Source organism: Bufo bufo, chromosome 2 (genome assembly GCF_905171765.1).
Source record: "Bufo bufo chromosome 2, aBufBuf1.1, whole genome shotgun sequence".
Lineage (NCBI taxonomy): Eukaryota > Metazoa > Chordata > Amphibia > Anura > Bufonidae > Bufo > Bufo bufo.
The window spans coordinates 157,039,953-157,054,600 of NC_053390.1; positions in this window are offsets into that span (position 1 = coordinate 157,039,953).

The window sequence follows — 14,648 nt, forward strand, 5'->3', positions numbered from 1 at the left end:
TAGAGCACCGGTCCTGAGCGCGCAGTCAGCAGCGAATGTTCACCGCAGCCAGGTGAATGCAAATTTTATTTTATTTTTTTGCAAAAGCAGAGAAGGGGGGCACTAATGGGGGCATTACTCTTACTGGGGGCACTAATGGGGACATTATTCTTACTGGGGGCATTATTCTTACTGGGGCATTAATGTGGCCATTACTAATTCTGGGACTTACCCGGGGCGCTCCACTATAACGTCAGAGCGCCCCACGCGCATGGATCACATGATCGCATGGCATCTTTACTGTTGGCGTTCAGCTCGGACCTTCACCTGACTGCAGACCCAGGTATGTGGACCTTTAATAAAACTAGTTGAGTACCCCTGCTCTAAACCATGACCACAATGAAAGTGATAAACGAAATCATTCAATCTTTTACCCATGCTTTATTTGTTACATAAACTATACCATCTCAATTACTCAACAATTAACTTCTGCCTTAAACACATACATCTTGACATTTGCCTACAAAGTGAAGAAGGTTCTGCAAAGCAGACCAAATGTGGTCTACTGAATTACAATTCAATATTAACAGTTTGGGATCTCTTTACTATATATAATAGTGATGAGCAAAGTTATCAAAAATTTGATTCGGCTGCTTGTCCGAATTTCAATAACAAATTTGTTTCATTACCAAGTACTTCGCACAAATCGCATTCCATTGTATGTAGCAGTTGCAATGAAAGGGAAACGCAATGGTGTCACCCCCCCTCCCATCGCTAAACCCCTCAGATGCCGCGTTCAATGCTGCCTGTGGCATCTGAGAGTCACATTGAGGCCTTTTAGGGATTAATCAGGGGTATAAAAAAAAAGTACATACTCACTTCATCCATTTGATCGCGGAGACAAGTCAGCATGCTAGAGATTTGGCATGGTCTCTTCAATCAAGATAGCCGAGGTGAATATGTTTTTTTTTTTTTTTTTACTGTCCTTTCTGGAAAATTTTATTCATTACCACGAAGCGCGAGGGAATTTGGCTTCATGACAAATTGAATTTTTCCTGAAATTCAGATTAAAGTCCATTTATTAACTTTGATTTACTTGACAAATATCCCCCAATTTTTTTTAATGATATATATATATATATTTATAATAGTCGCAGGTCGGCACTGCTGTTGAAGTCGCGGTGCACGAGTCTGTGGGATGGCGTCCCCAATAATATTTGCAGAAAAGACCGGTACTCGCTGTAGATCAATCTTGTATTTATTCAGTCACATATACAGGGAATAAGTGACGCGTTTCGGTGCTACCGCACCTTCATCAGACTTATCATCATACAAGAAACATTTTTATGTTTAAATAGACCGCCCAAACACAGGGATATGACATCACACAGATTTGGGCGGTCTATTTAAACATGAAATGTTTCTTGTATGATGATAAGTCTGATGAAGGTGCGGTAGCACCGAAACGCGTCACTTATTCCCTGTATATGTGACTGAATAAAATACAAGATTGATCTACAGCGAGTGCCGGTCTTTTCTGCAAATATATATATATATAAAAAACAGACAGATTTTAATGTTATATGCTGATACAAAAATGGCGCTGTGAATTTAGTGATGATCAAGTTCATGATTCACATCACTTCGGGAAATCTGAAGTGTTGAAGAAACACTTACAAGGCTTACACCTCGAGTCGCATGACCACAAAAAAAAATACCTATACTGCCCAGAAGTCTGAAGCACAGATTGCTTGGTGAACTGCTTACTAAGATAACTCTTAGTAAAAATTGTCTAGATATTTAATTACACAAGGTAACCCTCCGGTGTCATTCTCTGCTGTGCTACGGGAGGAGGACCAAACAAGCACAGCAGAGATTGTGAATTACCTCAGACAACCCCTTTAAACACCTCCTGTCTGCACGTTGACTAAAAACATCCGGGAGGTGGTTCTATATCTCTGAATGGACGTTTCTGAACGTCTATTCAGAGATTGCAGCTGCACACTAATTGTGCAGCTAATTGTGCAGCTGCAGATCGGGTTGCCCGCTGTCAGTGACACTGTCCCTGCGTTCTAGATCGCTGTATACACAGCGCTCACCGAGCTACGCGCTTCCTGTTCCGGCCCGGACAGTGCAGAAGCTGTTGGGTCTTTCACAGACCTCGATCAGCCCTGCACTGAGGCTGTACAGCGCAGTATACCGCTGTACAGCCTCTCTGGGGGGTGTAAAAATCATATGTACCCAAAAATAGTACCAATAAAACTGCACCTTATAAAAAGGAAAATCTGCCAAAAAAGTGAAATTTTAAAATTTGATTTCCATTTTCTTTTAATTCTTGTGGAACGCCTAAAGGGTTAACAAAGTTTGTAAAATCAGTTTTAAGTAACTTGAGGGGTGTAGTTTCTACAATGGGGTCATTTATGGGGGTATCCACTATGTAAGCCCCACAAAGTGACTTTAGACCTGAACTGGTCCTTAAAAAGTGGGTTTTGGCAATTTTCTTAAAAGTTTTAAGAATTGCTTCTAAAATTCTAAGGCTTCTAATGTCCTAAAAAAATAAAATTACATTTCCAAAATGATGCCAACATAAAGTAGACATATGGGGAATGTTAAGTAATAAATATTTTATGAGGTATCACTTTGTTTTAAAAGCAGAGAAATAGAAATTTTTAAAATTGCAAATTTTTCTAAATTTGGGATTTTTTCATAAATAAAGGTGAACTATATTGACTCAAATTTATGACTGTTAAGTACAATGTGTCACGAGAAAACAATCTCTGAATGGCTTGGATAAGTAAAAGTGTTCCAAAGTTATTACCACATAAAGTGAGATATGTCAGATTTGCAAAATTAGGCCTGGTCAGGAAGGGGGCAAATGGCCTGGATGTGAAGTGGTTAAGTTTTGAGAAATACAGGTGAAACTCGAAAAATTTGAATATCGTGCAAAACTCCATTTATTTCAGTATGCAAATTAAAAGGAATTGCATTAATGTAGCTTAAAATTAGAATTTTGTGAAAAGGTTCAATATTCTAGGCTCAAAGTGTCACACTCTAGTCGGCTAATTAATCCATACCACTTGAGCAAAGGGTACCTCAAAATTGAGACTTTGTGGTTTCATAAGCTATAAGCCATAATCATCCAAATTATAACAAATAAAGGCTTGAAATATCTTGCTTTGCATGTAAAGAGTCTATCTCATATATTAGTTTCACCTTTTAAGTTGCATTACTGAAATAAATTAACTTTGCACGATATTCTAATTTTTCAAGTTTCACCTGTACAGAGGTATATGATAACCAACATTAAAAACACTAACAGCTCAGGCAAAATCTCTCTGTTAGTTATAAACCAGCTGTCCTTCTTTTGTCTTTCTATTATAAAACGATTGAAGGGTCAGACTGGGGTGCCTGGCATCCACCAGTAAAAATCGTTCATTACCTGCTCATGCAGCAGCATACAGCAAGACACTCAAGATGACTTTTATGGGGGTCCCTGGAGCGACTCTAAGGCCTGGGTAAAGAGGATACTTGTCGGCGTGCCTCTGTACGTAGACATGATCTCAGCCACCCAATGCATCTATAATAATATACTGGGTAGTTTGTTAAATAATCTACACAGTTTTTTATATGCACATAATGTGGATGAGATGCTGTATGCTGCCTATTCGTATGCATTGCAGTCAGTATACTGTGTCATGTGGCACTTGTGCAGGAGGTGACAGATTTTGGGCCCACCCATGCTCAAGGTCCACTGGGGGAATCACCTGTTCCCCTTTGGGCCAGTGTGAGTGTAACAGTGGTTTTTGACCGCCGATATTCCCCTACTAACTGCCGCGGTCCTGGGCTCCATGTTTGGTGAACACGGTCCTTCCTGGCTGCCTCCGTCATTGTCTGTGTCTGGCTGCATTACGGGTAGCTGCCGTGATCTGTTTCCAGTGTCTTCCCATTTGTCGTTGTCCTGGGCAGTGTCCATGCAGGTATCATCCTTCCTGGAATCCATCCAGCCCTGAACAGTTTATGCCTTTAAGCCTGTTTCCTGTAGCACCTCGTTAAGGGCCTACATGTGTCACTTCCTGTTCTTTAAAGTTTTTGCACATTTGATGTGTGAGACCACTCCCAGCCATCCAGCACCCTTCCCTGGTGCCTGAGCATCAAAGGTCCTTCTGTCCTGCAAAGGAAGAATTTGTCTGTGCTTGTGTTCCTGACCTGTGCTGTTCTGGATTCTGCTACCTGTCTGATCCTTGAATGCTTCATCTCAACTCTCCTGTTGCTAACCCGGATTGCCTGACCTGTATCTGTGCCGCCTGCCCTGACCCATTGCTTGTACAACTATGCCTCTGCTTCATCCTTGGTTCTGCAACATTGCTCTGGGTTACGACTTGGCCTGTTGACTACGAATGTACCTCTGACACCCTATTCTGGTACCTCCTGGTCTGCCTGGACCAGCTGCTTCATGTTTGAATCCTCCTCAAGAGGTAGTAATCTGCTGTTCCCCTAGGGAAAGTCTATCCCCACCATCAGGGGTACTGTGAAGAATGAGGGGTACACTTAGAAAACTCCCTTAGAGGAGGTTGGTCACATGGCACAGTGGGTTCACATTCGCTAGTTTGTGACGCCAAGTCTGGTATTATCCTACTTAATCCTTGTATTTTGTCTTTTCACTGTATAATTTTTCCCTTAATGTTGTGAACACTGAAGTTTGGATAGTGATCTCTTTAAATAAATTGTTTATCAGCCATTGAACTAGATTAACCTAAAAAAATGAGTTAATATTTATGCTATAAAGTGGTGGAAAGAAACTGTATACTGAGGTAAACAGAAAACAATGGAAAAAAAACATGTTAATTCGGCCATTTGTAGCAATAATCTGTGTCTCTATGGTAACGAAATGAAACATTCAAAAATGCATTGGTCATGATGAAAATCTTTTATTTGCAGATATTATTTACACTGTATGTAAATTGGAATTGAATGATAAGTCACGTGCCAATACACGTGTTCTATCACAGTACCAAAGTGGGAAACACTCTGTAAAGATGCCCTTCTGCAAATATAATATATTAGAACAATTGTTCTAAAATTCTGCTTCTTGGAATGGGTTCTTTATTTTTAAGCCAGGTTTTATATGATTAAGGGTACTTTCATTCTAGCGTTATTCTTTTCCGGTATTGGGTCTCAATACCGGAAAAAAACGCATCAGTTTTGTCCCAATGCATTCTGAATGAAAAGGAATCCATTCAGTATGCATCAGGATGTCTACCATTCCGTCCCTTGTATGGTATTTGACCGGACAAAATACCGCAGCATGCCGCGTTTTTTTTCCCGCCCAAAATCCCAGAACACTACCACACTTGCCGGATTCGGCATTAATTTCCATTGAAATGTTTTCCGGTCTGCACATGCGCAGTGCTTTCTAGCTGTGAAAAAATGTAATACCGGATCCAGTATTTCAATAAAAAAGTCTGCCGGATCCGTATCCGGAAAAAAAAAAGATATCTGTTTGCAGGATATGCCCCCATTGTCTATGATGGGAATACCCCTTTAAAGGGGTTGTCCTTATTTTTTACCCCGCCAGCATCCCTGAGGCTAGCATTGGAGCATCTCATGGGCACAGGCTCTTTTGTTTATCATAACACTTCCGCCCGGCAGTGTGTTTAGTGACGTCACCGGCTGTGATGGGCGGGCTTTAACGCTGCCCTAGCCGTTTAATGGCTAGGGCAGCACTAAAGCCCGCCCATCAGTGCCGGTGACGTCACCGGGCTTCCTGGCAGCCCCATGGAGAGCCCCGGTACGTCACCGGAACTCCTAAAAATGCCTTTGCCCTGCGTGATTTAGCACAGGGCAAAAGAGAGCATCGGAGCATGAACTGCTCCGATACTCAAGTCAGGGGGGCTGCCTGGGTGAAAATGGAGGTATGTCCCCTTTAAGTTTAGCTACCAGAGCCAGGCAGATGATGCCAAGGCAAATAAAATAATTGGATAAATTAAAAGAAGTATAAATGATCATAACAAGAGCATGGTTTTTCCTCTGTACAAATCACTATTTGACCATAGTTTTTGGCACCTGTTTATAAGAGGAACATAGCTGAACTAGAGCAGGTGCAGAGGAGGGCCACCAAGCTAATTAAGATAATGGGTGAATTGGAGTGACAAGACAGGTTATCAAACTTGGGATTATTTAGTTTGGGGGAAAAAGGCGATTAAGGGAAAAACTACTTTACATATACACTGCTCAAAAAAATAAAGGGAAAACTTAAACAACACAATGTAACTCCAAGTCAATCGCACTTCTGTGAAATCAAACTGTCCACTTAGGAAACAACACTGAGTGACAATCAATTTCACATGCTGATGTGCAAATGGGATAGACAACAGGTGGAAATTATAGGCAATTAGCAAGACACCCCCAATAAAGGAGTGGTTCTGCAGTGGTTACCACAGACCACTTCTCAGTTCCTATGCTTCCTGGCTGATGTTTTGGTCACTTTTGAATGCTGGCGGTGCTTTCACTCTAGTGGTAGCATGAGACGGAGTCTACAACCCACACAAGTGGCTCAGGTAGTGCAGCTTATCCAGGATGGCACATCAATGCGAGCTGTGGCAAGAAGGTTTGCTGTGTCTGTCAGCGTAGTGTAGAGCATGGTGGCTCTACCAGGAGACAGGCCAGTACATCAGGAGACGTGGAGGACGCGTAGGAGGGCAACAACCCAGCAGTAGGACCACTACCTCCGATTTTGTGCAAAGAGGAACAGGAGGAGCACTGCCAGAGCCCTGCAAAATGACCTCCAGCAGGCCACAAATGTGCATGTGTCTGCTCAAACGGTCAGAAACAGAGTCCATGAGGGTGATATGAGGGCCCGACGTCCACAGGTGGGGGTTGTGCTTACAGCCCAACACCATGCAGGACGTTTGGCATTTGCCAGAGAACACCAAGATTGGCAAAATCGCCACTGGCGCCCTGTGCTCTTCACAGATGAAAGCAGGTTCACACTGAGCACATGTGACAGACGTGACAGAGTCTGGAGATGCGTTCTTCTGCCTGCAACATCCTCCAGCATGACCGGTTTGGCATTGGGTCAGTAATGGTGTGGGGTGGCATTTCTTTGGAGGGCCGCACAGCCCTCCATGTGCTCGCCAGAGGTAGCCTGACTGCGATTAGGTACCGAGATGAGATCCTCAGACCCCTTGTGAGACCATATGCTGGTGCGGTTGGCCCTGGGTTCCTCCTAATGCAAGACAATGCTAGACCTCATGTGGCTGGAGTGTGTCAGCAGTTCCTGCAAGACGAAGGCATTGATGCTATGGACTGGCCCGCCCGTTCCCCAGACCTGAATCTAATTGAGCACATCTGGGACATCATGTCTCCCTCTATCCACCAACGTCACATAGCACCACAGACTGTCCAGGAGTTGGCAGATGCTTTAGTCCAGGTCTGGGAGGAGATCCCTCAGGAGACCGTCCGCCACCTCATCAGGAGCATGCACAGGCGTTGTAGGGAGGTCATACAGGCACGTGGAGGCCACACACACTACTGAGCCTCATTTTGACTTGTTTTAAGGACATTACAATAAAGTTGGATCAGCCTGTAGTGTGTTTTTCCACTTTAATTTTGAGTGTGACTCCAAATCCAGACCTCCATGGGTTGAAAAATTTGATTTCCATTTTAAATTTTTGTGTGATTTTGTTGTCAGCACATTCAACTATGTAAAGAACAAAGTATTTCAGAAGAATATTTAATTAACTCAGATCTAGGATGTGTTATTTTTGTGTTCCCTTTATTTTTTTGAGCAGTGTATATGAAAGGACAGTACAGAGAACTTTTTAAAGATCTTTTTATACCTAGGCCTGTAACCATGACAAGGGGACATCCTCTACTTCTAGTGAAAAAGAAGGTTTCACTATAAACATAGATGGGGACTCAAGATCAGTGAGACTCTGGAAGTCTCTGCCACACAAGGTTGTGACAGTTTATTCTTTAAGTAGCTCAAGAAGGGCCTGTATGCCTTTTTAGAAAATGACCATCCTTGGTGCTGTGTTTTTCTCAGCATCAACACAGCACACTCTGACATGGCAAGGAGCCTGTATTGCTGGCTAAATTGACTACAAGCACCTGACAGCCACTGGTGATGTACCCTGGTGCATTTCACTTTCATGTTATCTCATGTATATTATTGTATTGCTTTGGCTGCAACCATATCAGCATCACAGCCATTTCTGTATGATCTCTTGTATGTTAACCTACAATAATGCACTGTAACCAGTCACAATAAAGGCCAACCTACATACTAAAGTTGAGCCAGGTTGGGTTTAAGAGACTTATGCAGTCATAAATTTTTATCCTGATAAACCTAGATATTGCTAGTGGAAAAAAGTTGAGACTGATAGAATATTAGATCTAAGGGTCTCTATATTGTGCCCATTGGGAATATCATCTTTTTCTAGTGGCTATACCTCTTTTTGACCCCAGTCTCCTAAGTTTTACTCTCCCCTTCCTTTTTCCCCCACAATAATCAAGCACTAATAAGGCCAGTTCCTCATTTATTTTGTTGGCTCATAGGATGCATAAGATGACCAAATGGCACAAAAAAATATAGGCACGGCCTATACATACCGGTAATAGCTTGCAGCTGTACCATTTTGCTGCATATTCACTGAAAAATAAAAACTTCTGTTCCTGACTGATAAAGGCCTCATGCACACGACTGTTGTTTTATTCCGTGTCCGTTGTTCCGTTTTTCGTGATTTTCTGCGGACCCATTGACTTTCAATGGGTCAGTTGAAAACTCGGCTAATGCACCGTTTGTCATCCGCGTCCGTGATCCGTGGTTCCAGTCCGTCAAAAAAATATAACCTGTCCTATTTTTTTCACGGAAAACGGTTCGCGGACCCATTCAAGTCAATGGGACCGTGAAAAAACACGGAGGCACACAAGATTGTCATCCGCGTCCGCGTCCGTTTTTTTCCTATCATTTGCATGGCAAACTTGACTTAGATTTTTTTTTTACTTTCCTTTATGTCTGGTGATCCTCCAAAAATAAAGGAAGACACACGGAAACAAAAACGGAAACGGATCTTAGAACAACGGAACCCCATTTTGCAGAACGGAACACAACAACGGTCGTGTGCATGAGGCCGTACCATGAGAGAAATCAATATATAAACAAGTATTCTGCCCCACCAGCTAACCGTGGGCCAGATGTCACAACCAGACAGCTGAGAAGCTCTGACAGGAGCCGTCCAGATCCTCCTCCTCCTTGAGTTTCTTTGTTTTGGTTTCTGTTCCTCACCTCGTTAGGCTATCTCAGCTGTCATGCAGTCAGACTCATTACCTTCCTTTAAATTCCTCCCCATAAGGTAGTAGGGTGCGGCTAATACAACTTCCTGGAATGTGTGTGCATGCTGTTCCCAGCTCCCAGCTACCAGTTCCCTTTCCACAGTCGTCTGCAGATAAGTTCTGTTTATGTATTTATTATTTTCTGTTGTCTGGATCCAGGTGACCCTGACTCCCTCCGTGTCTGTGTAGGGAGCCGGTGGTCGTGTCCCCTCACTATTGTAGGGCCTTCAGGTTAAGATAGCCGAGGTACGTGGATATGCGCCCATTCACCTTTGGAGTGGTCGCATAGGCTGAGCAATAAGGGAGAGCGGCAGGTCGATTGCAGGGGTCTCCCTTTTTGTTCCTTAGTTGTGGATCCAGTGAGTCATCGTTTGTATTTGTATCATCTTGTTTCCTGTACACCATCCGTGACATTATTAGCCGCCAAAACCGTCTCAAGCATGGATCCGGTTACACTTTTGGCTGAACGCTTTCAGGGTCTTGCTTTGGAGGTAGCTGATCTCCGTAAGACTTTTTCTCAGTTTCAAGTGACCGGTTCAGCTTGCGTTCATGGAGTTTGTGCTGAGCCTAAGATTTCGCTCCCGGATACGTTTTCCGGGGGTAGTGAGAATTTTGTACGTTTTAGAGAGGCTTGCAAACTCCATTTTCGCCTTCTTCCCCATTCTTCCGGTGATGAAGAACGAAGGGTGGGCATCATTATATCGCTGCTCAGGGGTAATGCTCAGTCCTGGGCCTTTTCGCTGCCGGAGGGGGCACGGCCCCTCCGTTCAGTGGATGAATTCTTTTTAGCCCTGGGTCAGATATATGATGATCCGGATCGTATTGCTCTGGCTGAGTCTAGACTACGTCTGTTATGCCAGGGTAAACAATCCGCAGAGATATACTGCTCAGAATTTCGGAGATGGGCAGCAGATACGGGTTGGAATGATGCTGCACTCCGAAGTCAATTTTGCTATGGTCTTTCAGAGGGATTGAGAGATGCATTTGCCTTTCATGAAAGACCTACCTCCTTGAATTCTGCTATGTCTCAGGCTGTTCGTATTGACAGGCGTCTTAGAGAGAGAGGAGAGATCTCTCCTTCCTGTCATACTCAGTCCCGGGACAGTGCAGCGGTGTCATTCTGTGCACAGGGGTCTCAGTCGCTGTCAGCCCCTTCTGAGCAGGAGCCCATGCAGCTGGGGTTGATTGCCTCTGACAATAGAGGATTCAGCCCGCAGGGGAGGGTTTGTTTTTGTTGTGGAGGTATAAATCATCTGGCAAATGTTTGTCCCTCTAGGAGATTCAGGCAGTTTTCTGGGAGTAATAAAGAGACAAAAAGGAAGAAATCTTTTAAGAATGTTCCGTCTGTTACTATTGGCAGGGTTGAGGCGGAAATTGAAGGTTTTCCTTTTGCTTGTAGTTCCCGTTTTGTCCTGCCTGCTAGGGTGGCGCTAGAGAGCAAGAGCATTTTTTGTGAGATTTCTGTGGATAGTGGAGCAGCTGTCAACCTCATTGATAACCAATTTGCAATAACTCATGGTTTCCAGGTATGCACTTTGGGAAAACATGTTCCTGTTTTTTCTATTGATTCAGCTCCACTTTCTCAGAAATCATTAAAGGGCATAGTTCACAATATCCGTTTAATTGTGAATGATGCTCATGTTGAGGATGTGTCATGTTTCGTCCTTAGCGGTTTGCCTACTCCTCTAGTGTTGGGGCTACCCTGGCTCACTAAACATAACCCCACCATTGATTGGCAAGCGAGGCAAATAAATGGTTGGAGTAACTTTTGCAGAGAGAATTGCCTCATGACATCTGTTTCTGAGGTTTCTACTAAGACTGTACCACCTTTCCTCTCTGAATTTTTGGATGTTTTCTCTGAGAGTGGAGTTCAGGGTTTACCTCCGCACAGGGAGTATGATTGCCCTATTGATCTCATCCCAGGTGCCAAGCTGCCTAAATCTCGTTTATACAATCTTTCCCAACCTGAGAGGGTCGCTATGCGTGCTTATATCTCTGAGAGTCTGAGAAAAGGACACATACGACCCTCGAAGTCACCTGTTGCCGCTGGTTTTTTCTTTGTTAAGAAAAAAGATGGTTCTTTAAGACCTTGTCTGGATTTCAGGGAGCTGAACAGTATCACTATTCGTGATCCTTATCCGCTTCCTCTAATTCCGGATTTGTTTAACCAGGTTGTTGGGGCGAAAGTCTTTTCCAAATTAGACCTAAGAGGGGCATACAACCTGGTTAGGGTCAGAGAAGGAGACGAATGGAAGACGGCTTTCAATACCCCTGAGGGCCATTTTGAGAATTTAGTTATGCCTTTTGGTTTGATGAATGCCCCAGCCGTTTTTCAGCATTTCGTCAACAGCATTTTTTATCATTTAATGGGAAAATTTGTATTAGTGTATTTGGATGACATTTTGATTTTTTCTCCTGATTTCAAGACTCATAAGGAACACTTATGTCAGGTCTTACTCATCCTGCGGGAGAATAAATTATACGCGAAACTGGAAAAATGTGTGTTTGCGATTCCAGAGATCCAATTTCTGGGGTTTCTTGTTTCCGCTTCTGGTTTTCGCATGGACCCCGAGAAGGTTCGCGCTGTGCTTGAGTAGGAGCTTCCTGAGAATCAGAAGGCGCTGATGCGTTTTTTGGGCTTTGCTAATTATTACAGGAAATTTATTTTGAATTATTCCTCTGTTGTTAAACCACTCACTGATATGACCAGAAAGGGGGTAGATTTTTCTTCCTGGTCGGTCGAGGCGCGTAAGGCCTTTTCTAATATCAAGGAGAGTTTTGCTTCCGCTCCCATCCTAGTACAACCTGATGTTTCGTTACCCTTCATAGTTGAGGTTGATGCTTCTGAGGTAGGGGTGGGTGCGGTCTTGTCTCAGGGTTCCTCTCCTGCCAAATGGCAACCGTGTGCCTTTTTCTCAAAGAAGCTCTCCTCCGCAGAGAGAAACTATGATGTGGGAGATAGGGAATTGTTGGCCATCAAGTTGGCTTTTGAGGAATGGCGCCATTGGCTAGAGGGAGCCAGACACCCTATTACCGTGTTTACTGATCATAAAAATCTGGCCTACTTGGAGTCAGCCAAGCGTCTGAACCCGAGACAGGCCAGATGGTCTTTGTTCTTTTCAAGGTTTAATTTTGTTGTTACGTTCCGCCCTGGGGTTAAGAATGTGAAGGCAGATGCCCTATCACGTTGTTTCCCGGGAGGTGGGAATTTTGAAGACCCGGGTCCCATTTTGGCTGAAGGTGTGGTGGTCTCTGCCCTTTTTCCTGAATTGGAGGCAGAGGTACAGGCAGCCCAGTCAGAAGCTCCTGATCTTTGTCCTCCTGGGAGGTTGTTTGTGCCTCTCGCTTTGAGACACAAGATTTTTAAGGAACACCACGATACGGTCCTTGCTGGGCACCCGGGGACAAGAGCCACACTGGATCTCATTGCTCGGAGATTCTGGTGGCCTGCGCTTCGTAAGTCGGTTGAGGGTTTTGTGGCAGCTTGCGAGACTTGCGCTCGTGCCAAGGTCCCTCATTCACGGCCATCAGGTCCTCTCCTTCCTTTGCCCATTCCTTCCCGTCCTTGGACACATCTGTCCATGGACTTCATAACGGACTTGCCTCGTTCCTCGGGGAAGTCTGTGATTCTGGTGGTGGTGGACCGTTTTAGCAAAATGGTGCATTTTATCCCTTTTCCTGGTTTGCCAAATGCTAAGACGCTGGCGCAGGCATTTGTTGACCACATTGTCAAATTGCATGGGATTCCTTCAGACATAGTCTCTGATAGGGGCACGCAGTTTGTTTCCAGATTCTGGAAGGCTTTCTGTTCTCGCTTGGGGGTTCGCTTGTCATTCTCTTCTGCTTTCCATCCGCAGTCGAATGGCCAGACAGAGCGTGTCAATCAGAATCTGGAGACATATCTGCGCTGTTTTGTGGCGGAGAATCAGGAGGATTGGTGTTCTTTTTTGTCCCTTGCTGAGTTTGCTTTAAATAACCGTCGTCAGGAGTCCTCTGATAAGTCACCATTTTTTGGTGCATATGGGTTTCATCCGCAGTTTGGGACTTTCTCTGGAGAGGGCTCTTCTAGTTTGCCTGATGAGGACAGATTCTCCTCCTCTTTGTCATCTATTTGGCAAAAGATTCAGGATAATCTAAAGAACATGAGTGAGAGATATAAGCGTGTGGCGGATAAGAGACGTGTGCCTGGTCCGGACCTGAATGTTGATGATTTGGTGTGGCTGTCTACCAAGAATATCAAATTGAAAGTTCCCTCCTGGAAGTTGGGTCCTAGGTTTATTGGGCCTTACAAGATCCTGTCTGTCATCAATCCTGTTGCCTACCGTCTTGATCTTCCTCAGACTTGGAAGATCCATAACGTTTTCCATAAGTCCTTATTGAAACCTTATGTTCAACCGATTGTACCCTCGCCTTTGCCTCCTCCTCCGATTGTTGTTGATGGAAATCTTGAATTTCAGGTATCTAGGATTGTGGATTCTCGTCTTGTCCGCGGTTCCCTCCAGTACCTCGTTCATTGGGAGGGTTATGGTCCTGAGGAGAGGATGTGGGTCCCAGTGACGGACATTAAGGCCTCTCGTCTCATCAGGGCTTTCCATAGGTCCCATCCTGAGAAGGTGGGCCCTGAGTGTCCGGAGTCCACTCCTAGAGGGAGGGGTACTGTCACAACCAGACAGCTGAGAAGCTCTGACAGGAGCCGTCCAGATCCTCCTCCTCCTTGAGTTTCTTTGTTTTGGTTTCTGTTCCTCACCTCGTTAGGCTATCTCAGCTGTCATGCAGTCAGACTCATTACCTTCCTTTAAATTCCTCCCCATAAGGTAGTAGGGTGCGGCTAATACAACTTCCTGGAATGTGTGTGCATGCTGTTCCCAGCTCCCAGCTACCAGTTCCCTTTCCACAGTCGTCTGCAGATAAGTTCTGTTTATGTATTTATTATTTTCTGTTGTCTGGATCCAGGTGACCCTGACTCCCTCCGTGTCTGTGTAGGGAGCCGGTGGTCGTGTCCCCTCACTATTGTAGGGCCTTCAGGTTAAGATAGCCGAGGTACGTGGATATGCGCCCATTCACCTTTGGAGTGGTCGCATAGGCTGAGCAATAAGGGAGAGCGGCAGGTCGATTGCAGGGGTCTCCCTTTTTGTTCCTTAGTTGTGGATCCAGTGAGTCATCGTTTGTATTTGTATCATCTTGTTTCCTGTACACCATCCGTGACACCAGAATTGCATTACACTATACAGTATATTACAGCATTAGAGCATATGTTTGAGCTTGTTTTCTTCAATACTATTAATTGCAAGCAACATTAGTAGATTATATTATATTATATGAATAGACTAAGCATA